Below are 22,120 nucleotides of genomic sequence, written 5' to 3'. Positions count from 1 at the left end.
ACGAGATTTTTTTAACCAGCGTCGACTGAAGAACCTTGTATAATTGTGTCGTGTGTTTTTATTTTATCATTCAATTTCTTCCAATATATATCTTGAAACTCTATTCACTTTCATCTTAAAACCATTTTCACAGTATTAATATTTCCAATAATGACCTCCAGCGCTAAATATATCACTTGAAACAATGAACGTGCAAGCTCAACCCTAACTCGGGATAAGAAAGGGTGATTCTTGAAAAAAATGGTTAACTTCCCTGAATATCCAGAAAGAAGGTATTCAATTCACATTCAATTGTCAGAGTGATACTGTATTTATAACTTTTCTGTTACATTTACTTGTAGTTAATATTAGAGTTTTAAAGTTCCATGAAATATCATTCAAGTTCTTAAATATGTTGAATAAACAATTTGTATACTCTCTATTAATTAGCTACGACAAGAAATTTTCTTTCAGGTTCAACATTATTTCATTGTGGGAAAAATTACATTTTCTCGAGTTAGTGTATAAATTTAGAGTATTTTTGTATAACTTTCTATACACCACCTCGGAGACAAGTCGTATATAATAATTATTCTTCGCCACAATCGAAACTAAATTGATTGCTTGTCATAAAATTTATAAACCAAATATCGAGTTTTCTTCAGATACATATTAATTAGAAATATAAATACAAATACAAAAGGACAACAAAATTGGACGTAATAAAAGTCAACGATTATTTATACGCAGAAAGGAAACTTACTACGAGGGTTGTACGATAAGTACCCTTTTTTAACGGCTGAGGGCACCACTGACTCAAAGTTCGTGTATTATCGTTTAATTCTATTTTCCCAACGATGCCTGTCAACATTTCAAACAAATTTATCGAGTAGTTTCGTTTTGGTAACTGTTTGAATTGGACAAGTTTTTGCGTTGTTTCCAATCATGGAGAAAGAGCAATATCGGGCAGTGATTCGGTTCCTTTTTTTTTGGACGTGTGAGGAAATCAAAGTGAAGTTACGTGCTGTTTATAAGGACCATGCTACTTCGGTGACCATCATCAGATATTGGTTTGATGAATTCAAGGATGGCCGAACATCCGTTTTTGATGAAGAGCGCCCAGACCGTCCGATTGAGGTGACTACGGAGGATATGGTCAATAAAATTCATGATATCGTGTTAGCAGTCCGCTGGATAAAGATCAGAGAGATTGCTGACATTGTAAATATACGAATCGAACTCGTGAAAAATATTTTATATGAAAAATTGGACACAAGAAGAGTGCCGCATTTGCTCACATCGGAGCACCTTTTGGACATTAAATATAAGCATAAACCAAATCTCAGTAGTTAATGTTCTCCAAGCTTTATACTCATATACATATTGAAATATGAACGCAATTAAAATCTATTCCTACTACTGTGACAGAGACCGTGGTTAAGGCTTAGAATGTGTGATTCGTGTGAGGACAGGCTTTCCGATCCCTCTTAGGCCCTGTGCCCTCTCGTGAGACTTCAGATGTGCGAAGAACTACTTTTTAGATGTCTGAAAAAAGTCAGAGTTCCTCTGTACTGAGTGCATCGAGTTAAAAGGAGATCATGTTGAAAAATAAATAAAACAAATAAAAAGAAAAGAGTACGTTTCTTACCCCTAACACGGGTTGTCACATCGCCCTCGCGTTAATGAAAAACTATCGAGTTTGAAACTTAAAATCCGAGTAGCACATTCATCTTATTTGAAGCTATGTGATAGAAAAGTAAATTATCGATTAAAAGCTAAATTGGAAATTCTACCAGATACAGATAAATGAAGTATTCTTCTGTTAATAGATTTCTCAATTACTTTCAAGGTAATGATTTTAAATCAAGAGGTTTTCGACCAGTTCCTATTTTGCGTTTCCTTTCTTCGTTGCCCTTGTTCGCGATTGAGAATTCAATTTTCCGTCGAATTACAACAATGTTCGCACCTAGTTAAAGTGAAATAATGAACAGAGTGGTTGGCAGCGCTTGCTTCATCTGCTTCTAACATTTTTATTTCCCTCCCTGTGTTACCCTCCAGCGAAACTTCAACTCGTCTCTAAAACTACTCAACTTCTTGGTTCCCTTGTAATTTGCTTGCGCTCTCGCCACGAAGTCGAATCCACCGACGTATTTTCGAATTAAGAAAATCGACGCGACACTGCGCGAGAAGACAACGGAATTACTATCTACCTCGGAGAATTATAAGGAGAATTAAACTTGAGGGGGAGGGGTGTGTTTGTGCGGGTTAATCTATCTAATGACATAACATTAACGTAAAGCGCGATTTCAAACAAATATACCGGGTTGTAGAATTGAATACGCGACACGACGATGTCTAGATACAGCTACAGCCTTTATTATTGATGTTATACATTCGTATTAGTTTTTATAACAGTATTTTTAGCTATCTTCGCTTCTTACGTGTATTTACACATACTAGGTTGTTCAATAAGTTTTGTCATTTTTTCCATTGTAAAAGAATACTATGATACTTCTACTATGAACAAATGTAAATATACGAATAGTAATAACATCTTTAGAAAAATAAAATGGCGAACCTAATAGCTTCATTTTTCATCGAACGACAAAACTTATCGAGCAACTTATCGTGTACGTATTGTTATATTTCATTTTTATGTACATTCGTGTGCGTGCAAGACTTCCACACATGTATAATAAAGATCTTTAATAATAATATGCAATTACTTATACTTGATACTTATACACTTTTATAAAGTACTTTTAAAGTAACATGTTTCGTTTCCTACAAAGCGATGAACCAGCTGTCCAGAAGGTACAAAACTTATTTTACAATTCACGTAGAGTAAATTTAAACTTTCGACCAAAGGTTGCAACAAATATACCAAAAGTAGAAGTGTTTTACGGCAAAAGAAAGGTAGAGAATACCAGTTCTTATTATCTACGGCGAAACGAGAAACGTTTGGAAATTCCTTCAATTGCTTCTAATGCCTGTTCTGGGAAAAGAACAAGAATTAGCAGTATTTAATGTATTAAAAGAATGGGAATTAGTAAATAAGGTTCAATCCAATTTTTATGATATAAAAACTACAAATGTTACTTGACTTGAGAGCGTGTGCATCATGTTAGAGCACACGATGGAACGAGATTTATTCTATCTTCCCTAACATCACCACATTTATGAAATCATATCAAAGATCGTGTTCGAAGAAAAAACATACTTCAAGTACTGAAGTAGCAATATTCAAAGCATTTTAGAAGGCACGATTGAAAATAGATCCATTAAATTATTGCCCAAGAATCGAAAATAATAATGTTCGTGAAAAACTCTAGGATGCACAATCCATAATAAATTTCTGTTTGAATGAAATGAAAGAGAAACATCTAAGAGATGATTATGAAGAATTATTAAAATTAATCATAATCTTTTTGACGGTTCCTGTCCTGATGGAAACACTTTTTATAGACTTTTTATAGACTTTTACAGACTTTTTATAGACACTTTTTATAGCCTTTTTATAGGCTTTTCACCAGGCTAGATAGGTAGCTAAAGTTATTTCACGTACTGAAAGTACATTTATGCCGAGACCAATACGTCTTAAACAATGAACAAATGTTAGCGTTAAAGGATCTATGTATATTTGTATTTAAGTCACTTATATACATAATCCTGGTATAAAATTACTATTCCGAAAATGGTACGAGTTTGGAAATGATATCAAGTAGCGTGTTAATTAGATTCTTTAGTTGAGGTAGTAAGCTGCTGTTTAGTTTTCTAATTATTCTGTAGGTTTTACTTTTTAAACTGCTACTTAAATAGAGGTGGAGTTTGATCAACGTATGAATTAAAGCAATTATATTTTCCGTATAATTTTGTGCTATTTCTATGGAGTTTTTGAATCCAAATGTATTTTCTAGGAAACTGTTATAATTAATTGTGTCCAGTTTAGTGGAAAGTTTGCTCGTGAATCGTTAACTATACGTTTTGCTGGTTTCAACAGAATTTCAATGTTGTCGACTAAATTTGATGTTAATCCATGACGTTTCCCTGATTTAGTTTTTTCGTGTAACAAGGTTTACTTCCCTGTATCGATTGGAGCGGTTGCTACATTTATATGAGTAATTGGGGCTCAGTATTTAACATAGTTGTACACGTGGAAAGTGTTTTTTTATTACCCGCATTTTAAGTTATTGATTTGTTGTGCAATTTCTAGTTGTTGTGTAATTTCTGATTCTACGTACCGACATAAATCTTCGATAGATTTTGTCGAGATACTGGTGCTATTTCTAATTTCATTAGACTCTGGATTTGGTGCAATTGTAATTAGGTATTTACTATTCATATTGCCTTATTTTGCTACGTGTCTATCTTTTCAAAACATGAAACATTCGATTTCTTTGTGTATACGTAAAAATTCGGTATTGGTGTAGTTAATTAGAAACGAAAGACAGTTTTTAAATCGCGACTTTTAAAAAAGTTAATTTGGAGTTCACTCTGATATTGTTTCCTGCAAATTTTTGTTCAATGTATTCATTTAGTATGCACGTTTGTATCCTTGTATTCAGAGTTTTGTTCAACCTTACTGTGCACCCTCAAATGAGAAGTGCACACGTATAGTTAATCACTTTTGACGCTGTAGTAGCACTGTCTTACTAGCAATCGTATGGCACTCGATCAAATTTAATTACTTTCCCAAAAATTTGATTAAAAGAAAAGGACATAGGTATTTATCGTATTGAAAGCTGAAAGTATGTATCTTATTTTCGACGGTAATTAATTTACATGACTCGATAAATAATAATCAATGAGAATCTTTATTACCAAAGATGAAACTTCGTTATTTGATATCACAGGTTTGATTAAAAAATTTCTAAAGAAGACACACTTGAAAGATCGGAATAAATGTAATTATCGATTCTACGAGGTAACCTCGTAAAATTCACTTGCCTGTTGATTCGTCGAGTATCTCCTTGAGATGAAATAAGAGGTACGAGGTATTCAGATACTAAGAGAGGTCAAAGTGTCTGGCTGATGAGTCGCGAAAAGGTTTCTAGGATGAAAAGTCAGGGTTGGCACTTTGTCAATTGATCGATGGTATTCCATGATAACAATTACCAGTTTCCGTAGCTATATCTTTTAGATTTTAACATTGTGTTCCATGAGATGTGTCGTATATTAAAACAACACCTTTGCCAAATTTTACGACAAACGTAGGACACGCATAGAGCATTTAAGAAAAAATACTACTTCTTTGTAGATAAAAATAGCACATAATCTAAAATATGTTACTTACTAGTTTTCTAATAAATAAAATTATTTCAGTACTTCAAAGGTGTTCATTTTTTCTTAAAAAAAGCCTTGTTTTCTTAATTCGTGTAGTAATTTCAAACTTTGAGACGGTAGTGTATGTAAATGCAATTAATTTTTCCGATGTTTTATTATCTCTACCAGAGAAGGACTCTTCCTAACAAAAATTGTATAGACAGGTTCACTTCATTAAACTGTCTTAACTTTGACGAGAATGCTTTTATAAGAAAAATGTGTAACCTTAAATACGAACGCGATTTTCTCAAGACTCTGTTTTCAGAAACGGTGGACCTAAAGTAACGAAAATTAAAAAGATTATCTAAGATGTGTTGAAAGCACTCTGTCAATAATAATTCGTAAAAAGAAAGTACAGTAAACATTCAAATTGCAAAGTGAAACAAATTTCAAGTTTTCTTACCAAAGAGAATACAATATCTTTTTTTTCATCCTACTTCTGACACGCGGAAAATATACCCTTTTAAATGATTAATCGTTCGATAAATTTTCTTTCAAATTTTTCTTTCGATTCTGTTCATTCGTAAACAAAACTATATTTTTTAATTTCATGTAACTCTCGTAATTATCAATACTTTTTAACGAAACATTGACAAAGCATTTGTTTAATAGAAAAGAACAGATTGTATAACTTTCAAATGATTGGTCTTTAATTTCTAAAGAAAGGAAGGTCGACTTAAAACACTTTTTTCTATCCCCTCTAATATATCATTCTTACGATTTATATAAGGGGTTCTGCGTTTATAAATAAATAAATATATACTATATTTTTACATGTTTATTTATAAAGAATCAGTTCCTTACCTGTGTGTCACGAATTATCCCATACCCTCTATATCACCCTATACACGGAAAAGATCAATTCAATGCGATGGATTAATCTCCAAAATACAAATACAAAGTAGAAAGAAAGAAGAAGGTGATCGAATACATACATACGTAAGCAGAAACAATTGAAGTATTTTAAACACGGCCTGTCTTGTCGCTCTATTATCAAAGATACAAAGCTGTGTTTCCACAGCGAAGTTACATACATACGGTTGTTCAATAAGTTTTGACGTTCGATCAAATTTATCGAACAGCATAGCACTAGGTTGCTCGATAAGTTTTATCGAACGACAAAACTTATCGAACGGTACTAATTGGTTGAATAAGTTTTGTCGTTCGATAAAACTTACCGAACAACCTATTATACAAGGCAGCAAACGAGAGTCGAATGGAAATTCAATAATAATTGTTCGTGGCCCCGCCGCGAAGTTCCAGGGCGTCGAAAAGCTGTGGTGTGAGCAGGTTGCGCCCGTGGTGCCCATAAATTTCGTCCACCACACGTTATACGGCACTGCGTTACACTCAGATTGGCCAAGGTGCACCTACGAGCTAGACGAATGTGCACATTTATCAGAGGCTTCCGCTCCGTGCCTGATAATTCGATTAAAAAATCACCGGCCGTGGCTACGTAAGACGTATCTCATCTTGTGGGACGTCCTATTCGGTTTTGTCCTTGTTCTGAATATTTATTTTCTCAGCTAATCCCCTCTTTCCTCCTGCGTTCTCCATGCAAATTGCTCCCAGGAAACAAAGACCGTGAACGTAGCCGAGAGGAATTATTCTGTCTCCATTTGCAAAGAAATTTGGTAACTTACGTTTCTCGCGGATTGCCATTTTTACCCGACCTTTTCGCGGAGTTTGCGCGAGCGTTGATAAATATCAGGGACATTTATCAGAGCGGTGATGAGAAATATTGAAAGAAGTTTCGACGAAGAAAGAAGAAAGGAAATTTGAAAAAAGACATTTTCAAACAAGTTTCTCGAACGCTTCGCCCGAACTTTTCTATCTGCAAATGCTTTCTTTTCGACTAATTATTATCCTTGATCGATCGCGACCGAATATTTTAATGAATGAAACAGTTAATCTTCAGATTATCTTATCGTGGCTAGAACACGACACAATTTTTAACGTGTATATCGATGAAATACGTTAAAAATCTGATAACGTACTGTAAGAATTTATACGTATCTTTATATTTTTGTCTTTGGTCAGACTCGAATTTTCTTTTCTAATTTTAAACGATTATTATTGAATAAACACTCAAAAGGAACATCTGCATTGTTTTTCCTGGCCTCTGATTTGAAATTAAGGGATACCAATTTTTTTTAACGATGGAAACTCAAGTTTAAAGGATGAAACTATCTTTCAAAGTTTCATCCCTTAATGCTTCAATGCTATCTTCAAAACTATTAGACGTACAAGAAAGTTTTTTAAATAAGTTCTATATTGGGTTTTTTTCAGAGAATTACATGGTATATACCTACATGGTAAAATAAAATTAATAAGAATTCGGAACCACCAGTTTGCGATTACTGCAAGCAACCATTATGATAGTTCACGAAGCCTTTTCAGAAAATATTATTCCTTATTTAGGTGTTTCTTTTGTTAATTTACGTTTTATATATAGTGCGACTGTAGTATTGCTAAGAATATGCACTATGTGTTAGTACACACACACACACACACACATACATATAATAATATATAATAATATAGTATTTTCTATGCATTGTGTATTACAATGTCGCAAAAGTATAAAAATCGATCAGATTTCTTTTGTTATATTTGTGTTGAACTAGTTCGAAGAAATTAGTATCGAAATATAAATTCTTCAATAAAAATCCCGTAAGAACATTATTTTCAGAGCAAAAAATACAATCAAGACAAACACTGGGCCCCACATATTTCCTGTCGATGCCTTCATGTGATTTTCATAAATTATCCAAATCTCTAAAATATCGGTTTGAAACTATTAAGCGCTTCCTCCCGATTCGCAATTCGAACTAGCGAATTGACAAATGAAATTCGATGCTAATCCGCGAAAAGATTGACGACCCGCTCAAAAGATTAATCGAAACACATATATAATATATATAAACCTTATATGTACACGTATGTACATAAAAAAAATAGATAATTTAAAATTGTATTTTAAAACAATGATAGGATTTAAATGGTTAAAATATAATTGAAAACTTGCCAATCTTGGACTAAAGTACACGACTGGGTTAATTTTCGTTAAACATCTTTCACCTGGACTCGGTATTTAAATTCGCGTTTTCGAAGCGACATGCCGTGCCGTACCCTTTCGTAACGAGTGCTCGTCTAACGGCGTGTATCATCTAAGGAGTTACATCGAAAAAGTAGGATGCCTAAGGATCTAGGAATACGGACGGCGTTCGTAACAGGTAGGTGGGAGTAATTATTTAAATATACGTTGTCCTCGGCGAGTTTCGAGGAAGAATATTTCATAGGTCGGGCCATATTACCCCAGTAACTTACGTCCAGCCATCCGGGCCAGATGTTTCTAGAAGCTTGAGACGGACGAGTATTTACGACGAAAGCCGACTTCATCCGATTTCTGCGACGGTCGACTGCGATTCGTGTCACGTGGCCAACTCAAATAGAAGAGTGGGAAATCAATGGAAATTGGTGGGGATTACATCCGAAGAGTGGGGCAAGCGTTAGAGGGAAGAGAGAGCTGGAATTGTGGAGCTGGAGATAGCTATTGTACTTGATATTGATGTCAAGGTCTTCCATCTTGGTCGTATTCTCTTTTTGCGTGGGTCACACGAAATCAATAAGATAAAATCGTTACCGACAGGCACCGTGTCTCCCCTTGCTTTCCAGCTTCAACCCGCTTTCTGTTTTGAAGAATGTAACAACAGTCATTGGGATTCAAGCGCCATAGGTTTCAGAATTTATTTAAAATTTATTCAATATTCGAACTTCTTTTACATTTCGAGTTAACCAATTTAGTAACGAATGGCTCACCACGAATACTATACATTAACAGCGATAAGATTTTTTTAATCATTGGTCGGTTTAAGCATTTCTATTCGCTTTCAATACTGTTTTCCAAGTCACCCTCAATATCAGAAAGTGTACACAAGAATTGTAATGTTCGCGTGTTGTTAATTAAATGGAAAGAAGTTCCGTATTTGTAAAAACAAATTGGGACCTGATATACTTTGCGAGGACGTGTGTTCCTTTTTCATAAGTGAAAGGATTGTTCGATTGAAAGGAAAAGTAAGATTCATATGAATTTAAAACTGAACATACAAACCAAGTGCATAGGCACAAACGGAAAGAATCACACGATAAGAACAATAAAACTCTTTCGTACCGGAGATCTTTCGAAAAACGGAGTGAAAAATGATTTCTAATAAAATGATCCGACCAACTAGTGATTCAAGAAATCTTTTCACCGACACAAGCATCGGTTCCTACGATGTATCAATAATGACTCCGTTTCTATTAGCTTTCTAATTAATTGCAAGTTATCTAAATTTACTCCTACTGCATTTGAAAGTAGCGTAGAACGCTATTTATTATTAAAAATATGTATTTTCAAGGGAAAATGTTGATCACGGTTCATAGAACTTCAGGTCTCGCTCTATCGAAAAATGTTACGATGTCGCACAGCAGTGTTACAATTTTCACCCTCTTTTCCTCTGATTGGAAAGCTTTGTAACTTCTTGGTCTTGTTAGTTGCACATTCGTGCATCGTAGAAGCAGTTAATCAACATGACTTTAATTTCAGTGTTATTACATGTAGCTTTTTCTCTCCGTCCTTCCCCAGGAACAAAGTTAACGTGTCTAATAAATTATGCCCTCTGCTTTGTCTCTGTATCCGATTGTTTCCCTTTCTCCTGTTAGTGACTGAACTCCGTTGGGATTGTTTCTTGCAATTCTGCCTTCATTGTACTCCACTTTGGGGTACTTACGACAACTTTCCACTATTTACACCTGTGTTATCGTTATAAGCCGGCTCGTTTTCATTACCGAAAGTCTTCGCTGTTTTATCTACCACGAAACCAATAAAGTAGTTCTTTTATGAGTCACGACACGATGATCAATTCGATTGGTGGAAATATTCGTTATGATAAGGGTGTTGGAGCAAAAGAGCATAATCGAAATATCTTTGCTTTTGGGTATATATTATTTACGTACGTAACGTAAATTAGTTACCTTATCGAGAGCATTTGTCAGTAAGTCAATTCTGTATTGTAAACCACAGTATACTCTGCCTATGTTTCTATAAGTGAAATATAAGTGAGTTAATATATAGTGTCAAACCATGATGATCAAATATTTCCATTTTCGTCAAAATTATAAAAATAGCAGTTATCTGTAGTTGTTCTATCGAATTTATACAATTACATATTTTGCTTATATCTTTTGAAATTGTCAACAATTTTTAAAAATTCAATCGTTAATACCTAATGAACGTTAGATTAAAAATATGTATCGAATTTCATAGATTTCGAGATTACTATTAATCAGCCATTCTTGCTTCATACATTTGACTCTCTACTTTAATTTCAGCCTCTTGCAAAGGCCAATCGAAGGGATTTACGAGTGATTCGATTTTCTTTGGGACTCTCAAACGTTCGTTTGTTGACTATTTGTATCCTCTCTTCGTCGAGCATGCATATTGCAGTAGCTACTGACCCTATTATTTTCATATGGCTCATAATTAATAGCACACTAGAAAAATCTCTGTTGAAAATACTGACAGAGGCATAAGTGGCAATTTTAATAGTTTTAATTCTAAAAAACAAATTGTTTTCGATTTTGGGTGAATACACCTGCGTTCTCATAAGCGATCACAGTTCAGTTCCTCATAAATAGAGGTAGATGTCTTCGGCACACCACTTTATGGATTCTTCCATCACATCATCGCTCAGTCTTTTTGCGGATGCACTTGTTGAAGCAGCTTCGTCCTCAAATTCATGGGGATTCTGTGGACACTTTTTTTTCGTCGCCTGTTTGCACAAGCAATTCACGAATCTTTTTCATTTATCCTTTTTGCCTTATCCGTAACGAATACTTTTCAGGGAACGCAAATCTCTCTATCGAAACGATGTACACTGCTACGCTGACAAAACTACACTGGCTACAAGAATTTCCAGTTCGTACTAATTGAAACGTTAAAATCAAATTTACGGAAAAAGGACACTCACAGTGGTCAACCTTTGTACAATTAGAACTTTGTACAGGCTTTGAACAATGAGAGATTTTCGACCAAGGATCGATTTGTTACGGTATTCAAGAAGGTATACGTCTGGGCTTACGTTGTTTATAACCCAAAATAAATTGTTTTAAAGGCTGGGATCTTTGGTGTTTTTTTTTCTAAAACTTCAAACTATCATTTAAAACAAAAAATCGATTTTTTTTTAAATTTCTTTAGATATATTGCTTAGATACATAGTAGTACCATAATTCTTGTAATTTGCTCAAACATGATTACTTATTGGTGACTTTTCTATAGATTGGACAAATATTTGATAATTCCAAAAATTTTTACTACAAATAATGAAATAATTACTTTACGCGCTATATTGAATTGTTTTTGAATATTACGATATACTTATATGAATTACATTGTGCTTTAAATATCATAGTAATTGTTTGCATTAGCAGAATATGTTTATGCAAATTAAGTTTTTACAACATATTCAACTGTTTTACAAGCAGTGGGTTTACGACGCAACTATATTTAAAGAATAGCAAAAATTATAAATACCTTTATATAATGCAATTAAAATTGTGATACTATAGGATATAGGATATAGTACCTGAAGGATATCACAGAACTGTTTGATATAATCTTTTATTTGCTCCGTCATCCAAGAGTTTTTTCATCTCTATGGTCATAAACGATTGAAAAAGTCAATTTAAATTAACGTTTGCTCGTACTTTTTAATAAATAACGACTTTTTCCTTATCGATCGGTCACGTGAAGCGATTGTGACCTTACAAATGTAGTATCGTATTCCAGATGCATCAGTCAATGTGTTGCAGACTTTAACAATAAATAGTAAAGAAGATAATGTATTTAAAATTTTAAGTAAGGTGTGATTATTATAAGCTCATTTAAGTTCTTTACACAGATACTATAATACATTCAGATTCTATAATAACACCAAATTCAGTTTAAATATAATGGATCAGATGTCAAGAAAATACTCTAGGAAATCGAAACCTCGAAGGTGGCCTGTGCAAATTTTCTTCAAAATTCTTGATCTAATCGCAATAAACTCGTAAGTATTATGTAAAAAAGCAATCGGGGAAACAATTTTTAGGCAGTGGTTTTTATTACAATTAACCGAAGCACTTGCTGCAGATTTTCAAGGTAGAAGAACAAGATATACAGTTAATAAATTTAGATTCAGTTCATGTGTGAGAAAAAGGCCCAAATAAGATATAGCAAAGAAACAAGACTAGAAAAATTTGTTTCAAATAGAAAAAATATGTGTGTAGCAAATGTGTCTTCCAGGACCTAATAATTTGCAAAATATGCACTGAAAATATGTGCATACATTAAGCATCTCATAATCGTGTATTATTAACTATAACGACACTCAGTGCCGCACTTTTACGTTAACAAAAAAATCGAATGTTTTATATGCAAAAAAGACGAACATATAGCGAAACAATGCGGTACGATTAATGAGATAAAATATGGCATCAGTCTCTTTAAAAGCTCTAATAAAGATTTACCTTTCAGTTCAGAACCAGGTCTTACTCGACAAATTAATAACACTCCGTGTACCCAACCACGTGAAATCCTAACGCTGCAAAGAAAAATGGCGATCAATTTTCTGTCAGAAACCGTAAAAGATTTATTCAAAAAACTGTTTCGTTTCTGTAGTAGTTACAAAGATAGTATCAGAGGAACGAAATCTTAAATGGTAATCTTGCCCCTTAAATTTGAATTATCGCGACGAAAACCACACGCGCCCCTTATTTCGTTCGTACTGAAAAATTGTGCACGGATTGCACAAATATGATCGTCGTTACGTCACAAAACTGATCGAATAATTGGATGTTCGACAATGTTAAAATGCCCGAGGAAACGGTGCGCCACCGTACCTCGTTTAACCCGCGATTGAGAATTATTACAATGGAACTGTTTAAAAGCGGTAACTTTCGAACTTCTTTCTTCAATCTCTCACCTAGAAACGTTACAATTACATCCAACCGCGGGATTTTCGAGTTAATCGGCGAGTTCGTAAGCTAATTAAAACCGGTCGGAGGAGCACGAGTGAGAGGAGAAAAAGCAATGTCGGGACGAAGTAAGCAAAGTTTCGGTACAAAACTAGCGTGACGCGAGTGACGGCCAATGAAATTAACGGCAACAGCGTCGATTTTGAAAAATTCGTTTAGCCGCCACAATGGCCGACTACCGTCGCTTCCTGTGCATCCCGTTCGGTCATTTCCGACCACCTCGCCAATCATTCCTACCCGTCTCGAAACCCTTCCCTCTGACAGGCGTCCTTCCTCTTTTCACTGCCTTTTTTCTTTTATTTTTCTTCCTTGCCCGAGAAATCTATTCTATCCCCCTCCCTCAATCCTTCTCCCACGTTTTTCACCTTCAAGCTAAATATTTAGATCGTTCATGCCTCGCGAGCAAAAAAACGAAACTTGATGCCAGACGTGGCGAGTGGTGGATTGGAAGGGTGGTTTCAGAGCCTACAGCTAGGGATGCGAACAAAAGGCGCAACCCTCGCACCTCGAAGGCAGTCACTCAGAAAGACAGAAAGGGTGGTACGAACCAGGGGAAGGTGAAAAAGGAGGGGAGTGGGAGAGGGGGAGGGATAGAATACATTTCTCGGTCGCTGTTAGGCGACGGACTAGAGAAAAAGTCGCATTTCGAAATTTTTCCTTCGTGTTCCGTGCGCGCATTATTGTGATCGTGTTAATATTGTACGCCACGCTGAGAAATTGCGAAACTGGGAGTTTTCGCAGAATACTTATCCTCGTACATTCAACGAAGTGAACGTAATGTAAATGTTTGCGGAAGAATTTTCACGTTGATTGAAAAACGGACACGCAGTATCTGTTCCGAATAGAAGAGTTCGTTCAATTATCGACGATAAAAGTGTGTAACGAATAATTCGAATTGAGTTTGTTAACAATTCGTTAAGAAAAACTAATAAGGGAAATTATTACAAATTGTTACAAAGCTTGCAACGAAGATTGTTTGTAAAGTATGAAAGTTCTGATCATTCTTTGCTATGCAGTTTTTATAAGATAATCTTGAGGAACAAGTAGGTAACGCCAGATAGATACTAATTAGTATTTGGACGATTTTTGTAAATAAAGAAGTAGTCTTTATCGTAGAAAACTAACCCCTAAATTCTGACTTTTTATTTTGTACGAGCTTGCGACACCTCAATTGACATTGATAAGATAGTCGTCATTGATATTTTCCAGTCATGTCCCAGGTCTTTAATAAAACAAGTGCAAATTGAGCCTTAAGTGACGATCTTTGAATTACTGCAGCGTAAATCTCGCCAAGTGTGTTTAAACTCGATCGAACACACTGAAACAATTAATAGTATCAAGGAAGTGAAATAATCAAGAGTTGTCGAACCTTTAAAATTGAAAGTAGTTATTTAAAAGAGTTTTTCACACAAAAATAACGTTTTATCAATTCTTGTACGTAGGAAGAAAACGAGATATTGTGCAACTATTGCTTTATAGATGTACTGTTCAACACTGACTACATCGTCAGTGTACATAATAAATTTAATGTAATCCCAAAAACAGAAATTGATCGGTAAGAAACCTAAGGATTTTGATAGTACTGAAAATTTTCATGTAACTAATTTCTCACTTCGCAATGGAAATGTGTTAATTCTGTAACTGGTTGACCAATCGAATCTATTCGTCTTTCAAAGGGAATATTTTCTAATAATACGGATAATATGTTGTGTAAAAAATTGAAATATGTCACTGATATTATATTACCTGGATAGAAAGAAGGGACTACAATTCGATTTCCTATAAACCCGGACTAGACATTCACACATCATCTCAATAAGCGAAATCATCTTACTTGAAAATTCATTTGTAAAATAATATGTACAGTGATAGCACAATAGCAACTGGAAAAGTTGTTTACGTTCGAAAAGTTTGCAGCAATTTAGCAATTGGACACATTGGATGAAAGTTCGACGTGCATATAAATTGCACTGGCATGCAAAAGGTGACGAAAAAGACAGATTTTGTAAATGAAAGATTTGAACAAAATTGAGAACAATTGTAACTACAATGGATAATTACTGTAAAAATGTAATCGTAGTTTCACGACTGCTTTAACACAAAAGCAATAGTTTTCAATATTTTTAAGGTTCTTTCACTTTTAACATCTTGAATGTTCACTTATGAAAATCCGATTCAGTTCTATAATACACGCCTTCGTGATTGAAATGCAAAGGCATTTTCAAAGGATTTTGTTCAAAATTGTTTACGAAACGGTACAGGAGAGTTTGGGAAAGAACGTGACAACGTTTCAATATTTGCCCTTTGATATCTCTCAAGTCGAAGTTCAGAATTGAAACTGTGACACAACTGACCCAATTTGGTCTTTTGTGATGAGCTATCGAATGACCCATTGCAAGTCGAATACGGTTTAGGTCCACATGTAAAAACCGTTATACTACTATATTCTTCGATTTCCAATTTTACTTGTCATTTACTGACGATCCTTCCATTTGACAACACAATGCAACGTACGAGGTTTCTATGCATCTATCGAAGTTCTACTACATATACAGCTAGAACGGAACGAGACTTGAACGACGAAGCATGTGTATATCGTCGCTTAAGTTAACAGCCGGCTTAATAACCCCATAGAATGCCATACGTGCAAATCGATCTATATGAACTTCGTTACTTGGTTTGATAGACGCGAAATAGATTGCCTAACCAAATACCTATTTTCATACATTTACTTGTTCCGTGTAACTTGAACAATTGAAAATTTTACTTGACAATATTGTAAGTACATTGTAAAGAAATAAAATGTTTAAATTAATAAAAATGGTGTATTCAGTATTGTACGTCATCGGTAAGTGTTTGCTAAAAATCGAGAATATATTTGTACGATATTAGGAGAGTACTAACAAACTAATTTTTCGTGTAGTCTAGAGCCAAAGAATGATCAATTTTTAATATGTGTTCTAGTGTATATTCTCGTATTGAAATTCAAAATCATTTTAGGTTTATCAAACTTAGTAGTTCATTGTGTTTAACTGTTAATTGAAATTGATCAAGAAGCACATTATAGTTTGATGATTGGTATCCACAGAAATATATAAGAAAAAAGACAGAACCTGAAGTATTGAAAAAAATTTAAACATTATTTACACAAAGTGGATTCACTTTATTGAACACCTCCATTAATATTGGTTACGCATAACATTTATTCCAGTTTCTTGTCATCCTCTGCCACCACATATCGAAATGTTCAAATCTTCATGAGAAATCCTGGCTACAAATCATGCGGTATATATGTGACATATAAGTTCAATTTCACAAATTATGCGATTCTTTACAATTTCCAAAACTTGGTGTATCTTTTGGAAACCCACATATTGTGTAGGTACCAGTATAATAGGTTGACGTTTCTGATTGAACGTTTCATCGACAGAAACAACGTTTGAAAAAGCGTCAAATGTCAACAGCAGAAATTCAGAGCACCCTGTCACTACTCTCTAGAGTGCAGGTCGTATTTCATTGTTACTTTATTTTTTTAATCTCTCCGAATTTGCTTCACTTTTCTGAAACGCTTATTCCACAAAAGTAAGAATGTAAATAGAAAGTAATGAAAAAGAGAAAGAGAATTTAAGGAATATGTTAAATAGATCGAGTATACAGGGTCTGGATTGAGTTTGGTATGGATGCATACGATTATTGTGCAGAATACGATGAATGGTTCCTCTACTAACATTATATTTTGCAGTTAAATTACGTGTACTGATTCTAGGTGTACCACGTATGCCTTGGAGAACTCAAACATCTTTAAAGTAATTGTAACGTCATCGAATCCGACCACGATTGTTATGACATTATAAGAATGAATAATCAGTGTCAGCTGTCGTTTACTTCAATCTTTATTTACACTCTTCTCCGATCGCGATGTCGATAATAAGGAAATCGTTCGATGTAAAGTGCACTTGCATCAGTAACATTACCATCACAAGCTCTCGAAACAAGTAACATATGAACGTACTCTCGAGTGAAATATTTTACCATTTCTTGGCTATGACTTAACAAGATCAGATGTAAATCAAATGTTTTCGTCATTGTCAACGTTTGAAAACACTATCTCGGACAGAGACAACCATCTCTGGTTTACAAGGTAAATTACCAAGTTACTGGTAAATCGATTGGTTATAAATTGTACGTGAAATACATATATTTGTTAGAAATAAATAAAATTGAAGTGTGTGCACACTAATAGTTGACTGCTGGAGGAAATTTGCCATGCTCGTGCTGTTTCTTAAAAAGTAACTTGAATTTTTTAACGCCTAAGTGTAAATTGCTGATTTTAATGAAACTTACATATAATATAGTTCTTAGAAAAATATTTCACACGTACTTTTTCTCATCTGCTATTATGTATAACTAGGGCGTGAAATTAGCCCTCAAAATTGGGAAAGTAAAAAATACATTTTCTTTAATATTTCGCGAATGATGAGACCTGGAAAAAAGTTGTTTAAACAAAAATTTTGTACTTTTAAACAGTGAATTTAAGCTCCTAAACGGTTTTGCAAAATATAAATTTATTTAAACCGTATGTTAAAACATTTGCACTTTTCATACTTTTTTTTATACAATTCATTGTTTCGCATCTTTATAAATTTGCGAATATAAATTATAGACCAATATGAGAAATGCATATATTTCCACATTTTTTAAAAATTTTTTCAATAAAAGTTAGCATTGGTGCAATAAAAACAGCTTCAGTTGTACGTTTGTAAACATTTGGTAGCTCTGGAAAAACCTGATTTTAAAGCCACACTCCTTCTACAGCTATACCTGAATATATATAAGAGTATGGTGCATATAAACTTTGCTACATTTTCCGCGTGTATTTCAAGCAAACATCATCAAAACGAAATTATTGACATTTGTGTATTTTTGTGTAAAGTGTAAGCTGAAGTTATTTGTTTGGAATGTTGTATGCGACATAGTGGTATATTTAACCGGAAGAAGCATGTAATAATCAATATTGTGTATTATTAATTTTACATTTCATTATTTTCTACAAACAAGAACATTCCGTAGTCAAACGACCAAGCAATTGGAACAATTCGGAAAATACAATACGGTTATCCAAAACGAGCAGATATGCGGACTCTTCCTAGTTAGCAATTGTTTGGAATATGCCCGAAGACAATTAACGTCGATAGTGGCAATATCAATAATCAATATAGAATTCACCTGGTAACGACTAAAACGAATGAGTAATACCGAAAAATATACGCGACGTATACTGCTATTTTACTAATGTATTTACTTCTACTTTTTGTATTAAAAATTTAAGGTTTTTTGTCTTAATGTTGATATCATTAGCATTGACATTAAATACAAAAATAAATCAAACATATTTTTGCATTTCAAAGTTGTACTAAAAAAAAAAATAGTAAACGAGAGAGCCGGGGATTCGATCCCACTATCATCAGGATTCGTAGTCCCATCCCGAAAACAAAGGTCCATTTTGAAGAAACCCATTACAGTTTTCTGATACTAGGTATGTGCTATAACTTGCACCTACTACCGTCTCAAAAGCGATACCTACTATAGCAAGGTTCCTTGTTAGCAGTTAATACCGAGTGAAAAATTCTGCGGACAGAATAATTCGACTAACTAATAAATAAAAATACCATTGAAGAAATTTCGATGCATCTATTGCAGAACAGACGAGTGGTTTCCTTCGAGGTTCGAAAGGACTGATACGTATCGTACGAAGAATAATAGACCATTCGAATCAGAGGACGAATAAACAAACAAAACGAACGCTAAATATTTCTTGAAACAATGTGTAATTGTAATTGGCCGGTAGTGGTGAAAATGAACAGGAAGTTGTAAAAACGGTTCACATACAACAGCGTACCTGTAGCCCGATAAAACAGAATGTAAATCAGAACTAGAGGAGGCGAGTTCCATCGAAGAACTGACCATCCCATGTGCGTTCCACTCACACGATGACCAATACCACATACTCACACACGCACACACATACACATACAGCCGAAGTTTACTTGCTGCAGTGCAGTAGTAACGTATTCCTATCCCCTTTGCCCCCTAGCCACTCCACGCTCTATGCATTTCTCTTTCCCACGCAATTCACTGTGTGACTTTCTAACTCTCACGTGGGTTTCCGTATATTACCTATCTCTCTCCGTCTGATCGGCTCCCCTGTTTATCTCGATTCATCTTTCACGGCCCGATGTCCCTTTCTCCCTTGCTCAGCATCCGAAAATAGGTTCTCTACCTTCTCTAAATGGTTTTTGGGAAAGTTTTGCTCACATGCGACTATCCTGCATCCGGGCTACTCTTTCCTCGATTCACTTGGGCAAACACAGGCAGCCCGTTCTGTGCCCGAATGCACGCGCACAGACACCCACCTGACAGGTATTACGATGATAGATACGCGCGTACCACTTTTTTTTCCACCCGACGTGCTGGATCTCTTCCGGTCCTTTTGCAACTAGCTGGCAGCGAGCCAGAATTCACGGTGTTCCCCCGAACCAGGGCACTGGAGTTCGACGTGTAGCCTCTCCGTGGACAGCGCCATTTCAAAATGAATTTTTCTTTCTTCTATTCGTCTCTTTCTCTGTTCTCCCTTGTGTTTTTCCTCCTAACCGCGCGGCTTCCACAGCCAAATAAGAGCACGACAGCGCAGTTCGGGCCAGAGGATCGTGCGGTTCGCTCAAAAGGATTCGTTTTATGAGAGCATTTTACCGGGACGTCTCTTCGAGATCGTTTCTTTCACGTTTTTCAATTCTTATCGCGGAAACTTGTTTTTTTTCCCCCCCCCATTGCTAGATTATACCAGCTATTTAAGTGATGCTCGGATGATTCTTCGCTTGACTTGTCAAAGTTTATTATTTTGTATCGTTCAACAAAAGTAATGAAATTCAGTTATCGTCGCTGGGTATAGATTTCGAAACACGGTTTCGATCGATCCGATTATTCGAGTACTGTAACGTCTATGAAAATTTAAACACGTTGCAAGTTCCTGTGAATATCAAATACTGTAACACTTGTAAATATTTAAATACATTGGTATTGCAAGTTTCTCTGAATATTATGTTATACGGTGAAATATTAGCAGATGTAATCTGAAGATAATTTCTTTGCTTTAACAATTTTTTAGCCCAGTAATATAACGAGTATTCAATTTGTGTTTCATTCATGTATAGGACGTCCTAAGTTAGCTATTAATTTAAATAACATACAAATTATAAATTTTTTGAAATTCTATTCGTTATATAGAGCCTAGGCGAAATAAAACCATCTGTAATTAATCTGTTTGAAGGTTATTAGAAGGCGAATTTTATTTTTTGTATAACGCGATATGCACGTCGTTTAATTTATAAAAAAGCACAAATTTAATTATATATGATTCAATATATGATCAATAAAATGATCATACGACTTTATACAGTTCACTTTGAAATGTAAAAAGGCCCTAAAATAATATTAAAAGACATAACTAATATACAATTTTCTGTCCACCAAATTTTATGTGAAAATAGAACTCTTCGTAATTTTAAAAAATCATTAGTTCAAACGTTATTTCAAATGGAAATAATCCTAGGATATCATCAAGCAGTATGATATTAATTTATGTAATAATATTACATTGATATTAATGATAAAATTGACCGGAAAATATTTAAGAGACCTTTAAATTAAACATTATTTTTAATACCCTTTTCGAACGAGGAAGATAAAATTTTGTAACGCGTTCGTAAGTGTACATCAAATTCGAATTGCATTTTTTCACTTTTATCTTTATTAATGCAATAATTTAAATCCAACGCAAAACTTAATAAACTTGTATTGGCGACATAGTTCACCGTTCCCTTTGCAATATTCGCATACGTCAGCGGTAAGTGTTTACGCGTCTTCTCCATCGTCCACTCTAAATTCTTTTAACTTTCTTCAGAGTCCAGTTTCAGAGTCAAGTATTTAGAAGCTATCATTCAATGAAGTTCGAACGCGTCGAAGTTTGACACTTGAACGTTGTTTGATGAACTAAAAGTAAAAGTCAAGACTATTATCTGGTCAAGGACTTTGAGAGGTAAATTCATTGTTCTACTGCCACGTATTGTTTGTTTCTTCGCTTCGTGTTTAGTCCTATATATTACCCGTCCACGAGAAGAAGGCACAACTTGTGTACATCCTCTATGTACATAATTTTGAAAATTATTTATAGCGAAAGGAACTAATTTGTATTTATTAAAAATAATATAAATCCGCCAATACTCATTTCTATCTAAACAAATTGCATACAATTACAATTTACACAAAAACAAGTCATACTAAAATTAAAACAAGCATAACGTTTTCTTACATTACAAATCATAAAAGTTACACTGGTTTTAATGCTAACATGACTTATTTTTGTTTAAATTGTAATTATACAGAATTTATCTCGATAGAAATAAGTATAAGCTGATTTATATTATTTTTAATAACTACAAGTTAGTTCTTTTCGTTATAACATCTTCAACTCCTTTACCATCCCTAGCGAATATTCAAATGGAAGAAGATTTAAATAATTTCCACAAACATGATATGCAGTTTGATGATGAGAAGGCTAAATTTATTTTTATGTACAATGAAATGAATATTTTTGAAATAAAACAGACTTTTATCCTAAAACTCCTAAACAAATCTTAAGTAATGATTCTTATATATTTGTCTTTTAGCTCCTTATAAATGATTTGTGTATCATCCTTTA

General features: G+C 34.3%; 1 protein-coding gene across 1 annotated transcript in view; it reads right to left on the bottom strand.

The window, feature by feature from the left end:
* The window catches only part of LOC143150343 (dipeptidase 1), a 214,770-nt gene that overhangs the window by 120,748 nt on the left and 71,902 nt on the right, over positions 1-22,120 (bottom strand). The window lies entirely within an intron of this gene.

The sequence above is a fragment of the Ptiloglossa arizonensis genome, chromosome 8 (genome assembly GCF_051014685.1).
Source record: "Ptiloglossa arizonensis isolate GNS036 chromosome 8, iyPtiAriz1_principal, whole genome shotgun sequence".
In the NCBI taxonomy this organism is placed as follows: Eukaryota; Metazoa; Arthropoda; class Insecta; order Hymenoptera; family Colletidae; genus Ptiloglossa; species Ptiloglossa arizonensis.
This window is presented reverse-complemented; position numbering and strand designations above follow the sequence as displayed.